Below are 13712 nucleotides of genomic sequence, written 5' to 3' on the forward strand. Positions count from 1 at the left end.
TGACAGGTGGAGTTATAGACAGTGAGAGAGAGAAACAGAGAGAAAGGTCTTCCTTCCGTTGGTTCACCCCACAAATGGCCACTACAGCTGGAGCTGTGTCGATCCAAAGCCAGGAGCCAGGTGCTTCCTCCTGGTCTCCCATGTGGGTGCAGGGTCCCAAGTACTTGGGCCATCCTCCACTGCCTTCCTGGGCCACAGCAGAGAGCTGGACTGGAAGAGGAGCAACCGGGACTAGAACCTGGCATGCATATGGGATGCTGGCACTGCAGGCAGAGGATTAACCAAGTGAGCCATGGTGCCAGTCCCCCCGAATGCCCTCTTTAGGCGTGCAATTGTCTGCTAAGGTGCAGTCCCAATGATCTGCACCTCACTGATCGACAACCCTGTCCCACATCTACACCCAAATCCCAGGCTGTGAATCATTAGCCTGGACTTTGTACACCATTCTATAGGGCATGCATTCAGATCTAAATATGCTTTTGAATGACTCTTCAAACTGCCAGATGCTGTCCTGACTGTGTCCACGTCACTAAGCTCTGTTGTCCTTTCATCACTAACTCCTCCTCTCCCCTGCCTGCTGCTCTGGGCTTTCTAATGTTATGACCCTTGCCCCCAGGTTTTGAGTCTGAGCACTGAACATTTCATCATTGCTTTTTCATTTCTAAGGTGGAAGACTAGTTGGTCTGATGAGTGACTAATCCTATGCAGTGTATTAGTTGATATGAATGGATTGAGGCATCATCCCTTTAAGAATCTATTTGTATAAATGATTTGTAGTTATCAAATTGTTATTGATTCCCAGGCTCTTGGAGTGGGTGGAGAAAGGTTTAAGTTATTCCATGTGTGAGTGGAGGGGAGATAGGATGTAGCTTTCTGCATAGATTCATGATCTCTCTGTGCCCCACGTTCCTAAACCATGAAGTAGGGGTATGGTAAAGATTGAATTAACTGGCTGGCACTGTGGCTCATTAGGCTAATCCTCCACCTGTGGTGCCAGTACCCCGGGTTCTAATCCTGGTTGGGGTGCTTGTTCTGTCCTGTTTGCTCTTCTTCTTCCTGCTGTGGCCCAGGAAGGCAGTGGAGGATGGCCCAAATGCTTGGGCCCTGCACCCGCATGGGAGACCAGGAGGAAGTACCTGGCTTCTGGCTTTGCATCGGTGCAGTGTGCCAGCTGTAGCGGCCATCTGGGGGTTAACCAATGGAAAGGAGACCTTTTCTCTGTCTCTCTCTCTCTCTCACTGTCTAACTCTGCCTGTCAAAAAAAAAACCACAAAATATTGAATTAACTAAAGTGTGGAAAGTGCTTAGAACACTCAACAAATGCTTATTATTGTTATCACTATGATCAGAGTTTTCTATTTCTTAGACCCTAAATAGTTCTGAAATCACTTAACATTTCAATAAACTAAAGTAATGATGATCTGATCTGAACCCAGTTTTTCTCCATCAGTTTTCAAGGAAAGCTATCATTGTAAACAGATCCACTTTTGGTAAAGTTGGCCTTTCTGAAGGCCAAGTTAAAGAAAGTTACCTAGACAACTTTTCAATTACATAGCGAGATCACTGGAAGATAGTACAAGAAGGGACATGTGTGAGAAGACATGGTCTCTTAAGCACCCTTCTTTCAATGTGACACAACAAAGAACAAAACCTCTGCAGTAGACAGATGGGTGTAGTATAGCCATGCTTCATTGCCTACCAGTTCTGAGCAAATTCACTCCATCACTCATTCCTTCATTGAACCACTCCCAGCTATGTCACAGGCACTGAACAGGGCAGGCATGTTTCCAGTCATCACACATCTTTCAGTTTAGTGCCAGAGAAATATCCTAATCTTGCAAACAAATGCATGTGCTGTAAGAACTTGAAACAAATTTTTAGGTGTAACAGAGAAAGGGTTACAGAACAAGAGGGTGCTCACTTAGCTTGGTGGATTGGAGAAGGCCATTTTAGGCTTGACATGAATAGGAACCACTCAGTGGAGAACAAAGGGAGAGAGAGCAAGGCTCTAAACCACAGGGGAATTCAACTGTATCTCACAAGGTTGTAGGCAGTGCCTCTAACTATGTTGTTAATAGAAATCACAGCTATTTTCCTATCATGTTCACTGCAATTACAGTAGCTACTAGACCCTATTGCTGGATCTTGTTAGTAAACACATGGTAAAGGATGTTATATCTATATCACGAATGTATTTTTTTAATAGATTTTGAATTTGGGGGCAATTTTAGGACCACATTAAAACTGAACTGAGATCTCTATACTGCCTGGTGGTCTTCCCACCAGTGACGTGCACAGCCCCCCCCCCCCACTCTCAACATCCCACACCAGAGTGGTGCATCATAAAAGCAGATTATTTTGATAGAATTGGTTTCCTTTGCAATCCCATGCAACTTCATTTTACGTTTAAAATGTTCAAAGCAGGGTTTTACAGACTGTACCAGGTTACAAATGTGGTCCAGGGCACAGAAGGGTTAAGAGCAGGAGACAGAGAGAGAGCAGCCGGCCCTGCAGAAGGAAGCCATGATACAGGAAGGGGCGGAAGGCAGTCCCAGAGAAGCAAGACTAGTCAACCAGGAAGAAAATTGCCAGGTGAGGCTGGAGAGGTGCAAGGGACCAGATATTGAAGAGCCTTGAGGACCACTCTGAAGAATTTGATTTTTCTCATGGACAATGGGAAGCAATTGGAGTGCCATAAGCAGAGATTGCCTCTACCATTTGACTTACATTGAGCAACATCCAAACAAAAACCCTTCTTTGTTGTTGTATGTGAGAAGAAGGAATGTGGTATCCATAGAGTTAAAACAGGGGCACCTGCAACTTAGACTAGGGCGATGGCAATTGAAATGCAGAAAAGGGAATGGAGTGAAGATGTATCTTGGAGGTGAAATTGGAAGCTTCTTGCTAATGAAGTCAGTGTGGGAGGTGAGAGAAAGAGATGTGTCCAGGATGTAGGGTTTCTTTCTTAAGTCCCCAGTAGATGATATGCCATTGTCTGGGATAAAGAAGACAGAGGAGGGGCAAGTGGAAGAGGAATGTTCCGTTTTATACATGTCAGTTAAGATGGCTTTGAGACGTCCCAAATGGATGTGTCAGGGAGGCTATTGGATAAATGAGTCTGGAGCTTCCGTGAGATCTGGGTCGGAGATATGAATTTGGAGATGCCAACATATAGATGACATTGAAAGTCAAGGAGATGAATGAGGCTGCCTTAGGCGAGAGTGAGATGAGAAAAGGACCGGAAAACTCTGTGGAACTTCAAAATTTGGAGATGGTGTAATAATAATGGATTATTGCAGAAATAGTCACTGTAGAAGGAACTAGCATTTGTTGAAGTCTTACAGTGTACCAGATTTTCTCTTAATTGTGCTACAGGAATTTTTTTCCTTGAGTTTCATAACACCCCTGTGAAATACACTGGGTTATGCGAGACTGAATAATTTGCCCAAGTCATAGTTAGTAGAAGGAGGAACCCTGGTATGAACTCAATAATTTTGCTCCAGACCTTTCCACCTTAGCTCTTATGGAGGCTGGAACAGAGTAACCAGAAGAATTGGGAGTTTGGAGGAAAACAAACAGCTTGATGCCAAGTGAAGGGAGGGAAGATTATGTGAAGGGGATGTGGTCGATGGGGTCATTGTGGTCAGATATAGCATAGAAGGTATTGGCAACAACAGAAAAAGCAGTTTTGGTGGAAGGGTATAGGGTAGGAGTGAGCACCACTTGGCTTGGAGGAGAATGAGCTGAGATTGTGGAGGTGGGCAGAACACTTGCTCTGCAGGGTAGTTGTAAGGTTTGGATAAAGTGAATATAAATCACCCAGCACTCTGCTTGGCACACAGTAGGCATGTAGCAAATGTTGACAATTTTAATACATGTCTATACAAATCTTGAGATCATACAGGACTTCATTGTAGGTAACACAGAATATAATTGGCCAACATTTGATTGATGAGTGGGTATATGTATAGGTCCTGTGGCAGGTTCAATGAGAGACTTCAGGATGAATAAGCCAAGACCTCTACTCTGGGGGAACTGATGGCCTGGTGCTAGATGAAGGGCATACCTGGGAAAAGGTTATGAGGCTGTCTGTGACACACCTTCATCCTTTGAGAGTAGGGAACAAGGAGGGTGGATGGTTTCCAGAGGAGAGCTCTCTGGGCATGGATGGGGTGATACCTTTCTGTGAAGAGGTGGACAACGTCACCAGCATCCCTGTTCCTGCATGAGGAAGGAGGGACACAGGTGAGTGGTGGCTTTGTCCCCAGCCTTGACAGGTTTCAGGCCAAGGCTATCTGTCACATGCTTGCCTCCTTGAAGGGTTCTAGCACTTCACATTCAGAAGCGGCTCTCTCCATAGGGCTGAAAGCAATGTGAAACAGAATACGGCATGTCCCATTCCTCCTCCCTACCTGTCTTCCACCCAACTCTGATGGCTGACTCAGCTGATGAGGAGGAGCCAGATGACCCCAATGTGCCTGAAGGTAGTTAGAGGAGGCTCCCACAGAAAGGTTTGGAGCTCAGAGGAGGAGAACTGGGTTGAGACATGGGTTGATCTTGCAGTTCTCAGAGCTGCCTCTCTGTTCCATGCCTTGAGGGGCTGGTCATGACAGCAAGTCTTGCTTGTATTGGCGTCCATCCCCGCTCTATAGCAGCTCGGAGTCCCACTGACATTTCCTTTGCCCCGGAGGCTGTGTGAGTGTGTGGTGACTTAAAGAATCTGGGGTAACCCCCTCTAGGTCCCTGCAGCTTTGCTGGGACCCCTGACCTATGCCTTTGGTGGGGGTCCTAGAGGCTAATGGGGGAGGACCAGGCAGGTCCTGGTAGTTGGGCTGCTGCAAGGCAGAGCTTTGAGTGCCTCCAGGAACTGGGTTGGGCCACCTGCTGCACAAGCAGCCGGATCTTCTGATTGCAAGCCCTCCCTAGACTAATTGGAGGTGCCGTGTGGCTTTCTGAGTCATTTGGAACTTGCCCCAGATTTTCTGATATTAGCACATTGCTCTTCACTAAATATTCTTTTTCACACACTTTATATAAAACCATCTGCAAATGTGCAGAGTGTCTTTGCTAATTCCTGCGGAGTCACTGGGTGTTGGGTGGAGTTTATGGAGGAGGTAAAGTGAGGTGAGCCTGGAGCTGACTGTGTAGGAGCTTCTAGATATGCCATAAAGCCTTCTGTGTGGGGTTAAAGGGAACTCATTCTCTACTTTGTCTCTCGCTCCCTGCTGTCATTCAAGGCCTAGGTAAAGTTCTGCATCTTCTGGAAAGCCTTCTTTATGATTATTTATTCCTTTAAAAATTTTAAATCAAATTCACATAATGTAACATTAACCACTGTAAAGGGAAAATTTAGTAACATATAATATGTTCAGAATGTGAACCTCTACCTCTGTCTTCTTCTAAAATATTCATACTACCGCCCAAAATAAAAACTCATGTCCATGAAGTAGTTACTCCCTACCGCCCCTTCCTGTAGCCCTTGGAAACAAAGGACTCTGTGTCCATCTCTACAGATTTGCCTATTCTGGGTACTTCATATAAATAGAATTGAACAATATGTGACTTTCTGTGCCTGGTTGCTCTCTTGAACTATTTGAAGTTCCTTCACACAGTCACTGTTGCATGTACTAGTACTTCAATCCCTTCTACAGTGGGATAGTATTCCATTGTATGTGTATATCTCAAATTGTCTATTCATCTGTTGATAGACATTGGGCTATTTCTGCCTTCTTTTTCTATTTTGAGTGTACAAGTGTTTGTTTCAATACTGAAAAAAATCCTGGTGAGTATATGCCCAGGAGTGAACTTTCTGGGTCATGTGGTGATTACGTGTGACAATTTTAGGAACTATCAACATGTTTTCCATAGTAACTGTACCACTTTGTATTCACAGCAGCAATCCTTGATCATTTTATGTCATAGTAATTCTCTTGCAAAAGATATTATTGGATTTTTGCCCATGTTGATCCTTGTGGGATCTCTATCATTGTTTATGTATCATCTTTTAGCTCAACTCAAAGCTCTACAACCTCTGTGAAAGTATTTAATGTTTGTTCCTTAGTTCATTCCTGGATTTAATTATTAGTTATCAGTATAGTATTTAAGAATCCTGGCTCTGGGTGTCAAACTGTGGTTCAGAAAGTTTTGGATCTACCATCTTTGGGTATATGAATTGGAATGAGTTATTTCACCTTAGTGTACTTTAGTCTCTTCATCTATAAAATGAGGGTGATGATATTTGTATTAGCTTCCTATTGTTATTGTAACAAATTATCCCAAACTTGGTGGTTTAAAACAACAAAGATTTATTACTTACAGTTCTGGAACTCAGAAGCCCAAACAGGTCTCAATAGGTTAAGAACTGGTAGATAAGGCTGTGTGCCTTCTGGGTCTCTGGGGCAGAATGAGTTTACTTACAATTTCTAGAGGCTGCCCCCATTCTGTGTCTTCTGAACCCCTCCAGTACTCAATTTAGCAGCCATATCAACTTGACCTCTTCACTTCTCCCTCTACTACGTTCGTCTTTTATTTTTTAAAATATTTATTTATTTATTTGAATGGCAGAGCAATAGAGAGGCAGAGGCAGAGAGAGAGAGAGAGAGAGAGAGAGAGGGAGGGAGGGAGAGGGAGAGGGGGAGGGAGACAGACAGAGACAGGTCTTCCATCCACTGGTTCACTCCCCAGATGGCTGCAATGACTGGAGCTGCACTGATCCAAAGCCAGGATCCAGGAGCTTCCTCCAGGTCTCCCACATGGGTAAAGGGGCCCAAGGACTCTGGTCCTCCTGCACTGCTTTCCCAGGCCACAGCAGAGAGCTGGATTGGAAGTGGAGCAGCTGGGACTCGAACTGGTGCCCATATGGGATGCCAGCACTGCAGGTGGCAGCTTCATCTGCTACGCCACAGCGCCAGCCCCTACTACTTTCCTCTTATGAGGACCTTTGTGATGACATCAGTCCTCCCATATAGTTCATGACAAATGCCATCTCAAGCTATTTAAGGCAATCACATTTGCAAATTCCTTTTGTTATGTAAACTAACATATTCACAGATCCCAGGGTTAGGTTGTAGACATGTGTGTGTGCATTACTCTGCCTTCCACTATTGTAGTGCCTACCACATAAAATTAACTTGAGACTAAAATGAGAATACCCATTCCTATCACAAATATTCAAAAATGTTAGGCATCTGTGCTTCTCCTACCACCGCAGGGCCGATGGCTGCTTCTGGCTAAATGCTGTTAGGTTTAGTGAGTGAACCATGTTTGCCAGGTACTTTGAACACAAGAGAGTGTGCTGTAGGTACCTGGATGGCACAGTGATGGTGCTTCCTAGGACAAAACTGCCCTTTTTTCTCTAGGGAAACAGCCACTTATCAGACTCCCAATGCCAGTGTCTTCTCTGTGGCTCCACTTAGTTCAGATCCATTTCTGTGGAATCAATGATTCTGAGCCTTGAAGTTCTGGTCTACCCCAGGGGTCTTACATGGTTTTGCTATTTCTGGACTAAAGAATCAGAAGTTTGGTCTCTGGGAAGAGAAATTGAGCTGCTAGCACCTAAGGAAGGGAGATAGCTCCACACACTGGAAGTCTATCTGGAGCTCATGCTGAAAGATGAAAACCTCTGGTGGTTATCCCTGCTGGACATTCACGCTGCAGAACATTCTGGCTCTCAGACGAGTGCTCGCAGGCCATGGTGGAGCTGTGGAGCTAGCCCCTCTCATTTTGTCTTGCTCAAGGAGATGGGGCAGAGGAAGAAGAGGGCATGAGGGTGACATCCTTCAGACAGCACGGCACCCTGTGTGTCCCACTGTCATTCTGGGAATGTGGGAGAGTTTACTGCTGCTGGGGTCAGGCAGCCTGTCTGAGCTGCATTTGCTGTGGTGCTGCCACTGGGAGGTGTGTGGCTGTTCTTGGGGCTCATGGCAAGGGCAGAGACTCCATGCCTGTGTTTAAATTGGGAGGCATTGAATGAGGCCAGATCCCTGTGTGATGAGGCAGTGGGTGGGGCCAGGCAGCAGCGTCTGGCCCTAATAAGGAAACGTGATATAGTTAATTTGCCTCTCTTGGCCTTGGTCAAACCATCTGAGAAACGTGGGTGGATTAAAGATTTTGAACAAACCCTAGCAGCTTCTATAATTGCGTAAAGAGCTATGCCAAGGAATTTTTAAGGAAATACTTTTCCGATGATTCCTTTTCTGATCCTGTCAACAAAGCGTAACCTTGGAATTTGACTTGGACCATGGAGATGTCTGGGCCGCACCCTGCCCACTTGGGTCTACTCATCAGCAACACTTAGAGAAAAGCCCAGACCTCTGAGTACTTCTTTTAGCCACACCCCAGAGTGGCCAGGACCAGCTGACCCTCGGCTTTAGGGAGACTCCCGATGTCTAAGAGCCAAGAAGAGAGAAACATTTGCTGATGGACATAAAATGTTTTCTGAGAGGCAGACAAATAAAGTTTTTTTTTTTGGACTATGTGGTTTAGGGAAAGAAACAACTACTGATGTTGAAGTTGGGCTTTATTTAAATCCCTTCCTACCTTGGTCACCCCTCAGGACATGGAGCACAGGCAATTGAAAACTAGAAAGCTGGAGCCAGCACTGTGGCATAGTGGGTAAAGCTGCCGCCTGCAGTGCTGGCATCCCATATGGGCGCCAGTTTGAGTCCCAGCTGCTCCACTTCTGATCCAGCTCTCTTCAATGGCCAGGGAATGCAGTGGAGGATGGCCCAAGTCCTTGGACCCCTGCACCCATGTAGGAGACCTGAAAGAAGCTCCTGGCTTCTGGCTTCAGATCAGTGTAGCTCTGGCTGTTGTAGCCAATTGGGGAGTGAACCAGTGGATGGAAGACTCTCTTTCAACTCTGACTTTCAAATAAATAAATAAATCTTAAAAAAAAAAAAAGAAAGAAAAGAAAACCAAAGAGCCATTCAGGTTAGGCCTGTATTGCATTCCATATTCAAGTGCCAGTTTGAGTCCTATCAGTTCTGCTTCCAATCCAGCACCCTGCTAATGTGTCTGGGAGGGCAGCAGAGGCTGGCCAAAATGCTTGGGCCTCTACCACGCATGTGGGAGACCTGGATGGAGTTCCTGATGCCTGGCTTCAGCTTGGCCCAGACATGGCTGTTGTAGCCATCTGCGGAGTGGACCATCACACAAAAGATGTTTTTGTCAGTTTCTCTCCATCTCTATCACTCTGCCTTTCAAATAAATAAAAAAGTAAATCTTTAGAAAAAAGGAAAGACAAGCAGAGTGCTGTGAAGCTACCTTTGAGTTTGTGACCCATGGGGAATAACCCTTTGGACATTTTCTGGGACCCCCAAGCTTTTAAGGGAAACTGAAGTACTCTAGAATGAAACGGGTCTTTCTAACAGTTGGAATGACATTATACTGCAGGAAGAAGAAAGGTAGGCTACATGGCCAAGAGGAGGCAGTCCAGGCCCCTGTCTGGCAGGGGAGGCAAGCAGAGGTAGAGGATAGAAAGGCCAAGTGCACAGAGGACCAAGGGCAGAACAGAGGCTGGGTGATTAGAAAACTGTGGGACCGTGCACTGTCTTTGGAATGCCAAGTGAATGGCAGGAAGTGCTGAGCTGAGGCCAGAGACATAGGCAGGGCAGGCTGGGGAAGGCCTTGTAGATCAGGCAAGGTCTTTGAACTTCATATGTGGAGATGTGGGAGTTGGGGAATCTGGAAGGACCCTGGCCAGGGACTTGCGTTGGTTATTGCGAGTACACGGGCCTTGTCCTTGGTCACCAGGTGTGCACTCTCTCTGTCTCCTATTCTCATGGCAGCCTTGGCTTCTTTACTCAAGGAAGTGTTGCTTCAAGTTGAGAACAACAAATTCCCAAGAGGAATCTGCTTCCCCCACCCCCTCAAAAAAAATCTTGTGGCAGAGTGGGAAGAAAGAAATTTGACATAAGATAATTGGGATGAACACTATTCTGCACATGGCTATGGGCATCGGGTTGCTCTGTCTGTGTTTAATTACATCCTGCATGGTTCCCTAGGAAATGCAGAGGCCCCCGCTTGTTTGTGACAGGCACACCTCCAGCGATGTCTGATGATAACATTACATGTCCCTAAATGTTCGTTCTCACCAGCAAGGTAAATTCCACTGTGATGTGAACGGGGACTTTGGGAACAGTCGACAGACATCATAAAAGGGAGAAAAGGAGTTTCCCATTTCTCGGTTTTGCTGGATACAGGAAGTGTAGCTGTGACAGCATCTCTAGAGGTGGCCAGAGCCCCCACGGCAGAACACATCTCTGTGCAGTGGCTGTGAGGGCAAGAGCAGCGTATTGGAATCAGATCACTTCTGTTTCAGTCCATTTGCCCAGTGACTGGGGTGGAGGAGGGATGACCTTGGCAAATCTCATTCCCTTTCTGGACATCCATGCTCCATCTGAAAAATGAGACACTGCACGTGATGGTCCCCTCTGGCTTTGAGGTTCTGTGTGTGCTCCCTGGAAGGATTGCCTCCTCCCCCAACATCTGAGTATTGCCCCCCTTCCACTGAAGTAATTTTTGGTGATGTTTATTGTGGATATCCAGCTGGCTTATTTCCCCAGAGTGTTTGACTCAGGTTACAATAAGAGATGTGGTCATGGTGGACTCAATGAAAAGGTGACGAGTGGGGCAGTCATTTGGCCTAATGGTTAGGACATCAGTTAAGATGCCCACCTCAGCTTCTGGCTCCAACTTCCTGCTAATGCAGACCCTGAGGGGCAGCAGTGCTGGCTGGTTGGTTCCCCTGCTGCCCATCCAGGGGACCTGGATTGAATGGCAGACTCCTGGCTTCAGCCTTGGCGGCTGTGGGTGTTTGGGAAGTGAACCAGCAGATGGGAGCAATGTTTGTTTCTGTCTCTCTGAGTCAAATATCATTTGCTAGATGGTGGTGGGTGACAGCATGACAGAAGCCTTGGGTGGAAGTGGCTTTTTCAAGTGAGCACTAAATGAGAGCCCTGAGCTTCCTGCCCAAGAGAGGGAAGAATCCTATCCCATGGCTGGGAGGAGCCCCAGGCTGGGGGAGAACTGGTGTTTCCTGGCACCCAGGAAGGAGGACCAGGAGCCCTAGAATGCACGGAGCTGAAGCAGTGCTCCCACAAGGACTCATGGTATTCTCCACGCAGCTTTGCTTGTTTTCCCTTTTAGAGTTCCCGTTTTCTCGGGCAGAAATGAGCAGATATGTCTCAGAAACTGATGGGGGGGGGGGGGACAAGTTTAACGTTTGCTTAGAGCGGTTTGTAGAGTTCCTCGAAACCTGGGCTCCGCCCCTGGGCCCTGGTGAGCACCTGTGCTTCCCCCTGCAGGTGCTCCTGATGGCCCTCTCTGTCCACCTCTCAGAGCCTCCCTGGAGATGGGCACCAGGCTTCTGAGTGCCTCCTGCCTGCCTCACCAAGAAACCCTTTCGGCGGCGTTTTGGGAATCTACCTTTCTCATTTTAAAGCAAGCTGGGGAAATGTCACATATTGAGTAGGTATTTCACACAGCACCCTGTTGAAACCAGAGAAAATGAAAATCCAGCTTGAAAATAAGCGAGTTCCGTGTTCTGCAGCTGCCTCATCAGAAGCACAAGTCTGCAGCCTGCACTGTGGCAGAGACAGACAACCGTCCTTCAAACAGCTCTGACTCCGGCTGCATATATTTGGGAAGTGCTCAGGGAACTGAGAGCTCTGACACCCACTCTCTCCACTGCAGGAGCTAGAAGCTCACATTAAGAATAATGTAAGATATGCAGGCACTCAGACACGGGCAGAATTTAACTCATAGTGTGGTAGAAGCAGTGTTGTGGGGGGGAAGGGAGGGAGAGAGAGATGGAGGGAGAGAGAGGGAGAGTGAGAGGGAGAGAGAGAGAGAGGGAGAGAGAGGGAGGGAGAGAGACTGGGAGAGAGAGGGAGGGAGAGAGAGAGGGAGAGAGAGAGAGGGAGAGAGAGAGGGAGGGAGAGAGAGGGAGAGTGAGAGGGAGAGAGAGGGAGAGAGAGAGAGGGAGAGAGAGAGGGAGGGAGAGAGAGGGAGAGTGAGAGGGAGAGAGAGGGAGGGAGGAGCAGAAGAAGAAGAGAGGGAGAGGGAGGGAGAGGGGGGAAAGAGGGAGAGAGAGGGAAAGAGAGAGGGGGAGAGGGAAAGAGAGGGAGAGAGAGTGAGAGGGAGAGAGGGAGAGAGAGGGAGAGAGTGTGAGAGGGAGAGAGGGAGAGAGGGAGAGAGAGGGAGAGAGAGTAAGAGGGAGAGAGGGAGAGAGAGTGAGAGGAAGAGAGGGAGAGAGAGGGAGAGAGTGTGAGAGGGAGAGAGGGAGAGAGGGAGAGGGGGAGAGGGGGAGAGGGAGAGAGAGGGAGAGAGGGAGAGAGAGGGGGAAGGAGAGAGAGGGAAAGGGAGAGAGAGGGAGAGAGAGGGGGAAGGAGAGAGAGGGAAAGGGAGAGAGAGGGAGAGGGAGGGAGAGAGAGGGAAAAGGAGAGAGAGGGAGAGAGAGAGGGAGATGGAGGGAGAGAGGGAGAGAGGGAGAGGGAGAAAGGGAGAGGGAGAGGGAGAGAGAGGGAGAGAGAGGGAGGGAAAGGGAGAGAGGGAGAGAGAGAGAGGGAGACAGAGGGAGAGGGAGAGGGAGAGAGGGAGAGGGAGAGAGAGGGAGAGGGAGAGAGAGAGGGAGAGAGACAGAGGGAGAAAGAGAGGGAGAGGGAGAGAGACAGAGGGAGAGAGAGGGAGAGGGAGAGAGGGAGGAAAAGGGAGAGAGGGAGAGAGAGGGAGAGGGAGAGAGAGGGAGGGAAAGGGAGAGAGGGAGAGAGAGGGAGGGGGAGAGAGAGAGAGGGAGAGGGAGAGAGAGGGAGGGGGAGAGAGAGAGAGGGAGAGGGAGAGAGAGGGAGGGAGAGGGAAAGGGAGAGAGAGGGAGAGGGAGAGGGAGAGAGAGAGAGGGAGAGGGAAAGGGAGAGAGAGGGAGAGGGAGGGAGAGAGAGGGAGAGGGAGGGAGATGGAGGGAGAGAGAACACAAACCTGCTTAACCTAGGCTTCACAGAAGAGAACTAAATGAAGAGCACAGTGCACTGACTGTATACCCATCCTTAATGACATGGCAGTTAGCGAGCTTCATGACCATCTACTCAGACTGTGCAAAGGATGGAGGCTCCACTGAGAGGCTCAGATGGTTCCACAGCCAGCCTAAAGGTAGGTGTCTCTAGAGCTTTGATCCATTTTACTGAGAAAAACCCAAGAATTCAAAATTGTTAGTACCTTACTTTCTGTCACTCTACTGAAATCTCCCACCCCCATCATAAATTTCCTTTTGTCTACTCTGATTTTGGCTCTCATTATCATCTTATTTCCTCTTGGAAATTCCCCTTGGCTACTCAAACTGGCAGTGATTGTGATATTGTAAACTGCAAGGAGTTCAAGGCCAGCTGGGTCTCAAAAGATGTTCCACACCCCTCTCCTGCAAGGGAAGGAATTTCTTAGAAAGTGTCTCTCACTGCTGGTCCTCCAGCTTCTGCTTGGATACTACTAGCGATGGGCCTCTCACTACCTCAAGTGTAGTGTAGTCCTTGGGAACTTTGGCACTGGAACCCCAAAGAGTTGGGTTTGGAATCATCAGCCACTTCCTAAGCGGTTATCCTCTGGCAGTTTCTGCAACCGTTCTGTATCACAATGTCCTCATCACTAAAATGGAGTTAGTAGTGGTATCTACTTCACAGGGGGCCTATCCTTAGGGTTGGACCAAGGTCGAGTCCTTTAAG

At 47.7% G+C, this 13712-nt stretch overlaps 1 long non-coding RNA gene across 2 annotated transcripts in view; it reads left to right on the forward strand.

Annotated features, from left to right (window-relative positions):
• The window catches only part of LOC103347828 (uncharacterized), a 316501-nt gene that overhangs the window by 262266 nt on the left and 40523 nt on the right, over window positions 1-13712 (forward strand). For both annotated transcript variants that reach the window (XR_011386759.1, XR_011386758.1), the window contains exons 5-6: window positions 11307-11721; window positions 12989-13146. This is a non-coding gene — a long non-coding RNA (uncharacterized lncRNA). The remainder of the gene's footprint in view (window positions 1-11306; window positions 11722-12988; window positions 13147-13712) is intronic.

Source organism: Oryctolagus cuniculus, chromosome 2 (assembly GCF_964237555.1).
Source record: "Oryctolagus cuniculus chromosome 2, mOryCun1.1, whole genome shotgun sequence".
NCBI lineage: Eukaryota > Metazoa > Chordata > Mammalia > Lagomorpha > Leporidae > Oryctolagus > Oryctolagus cuniculus.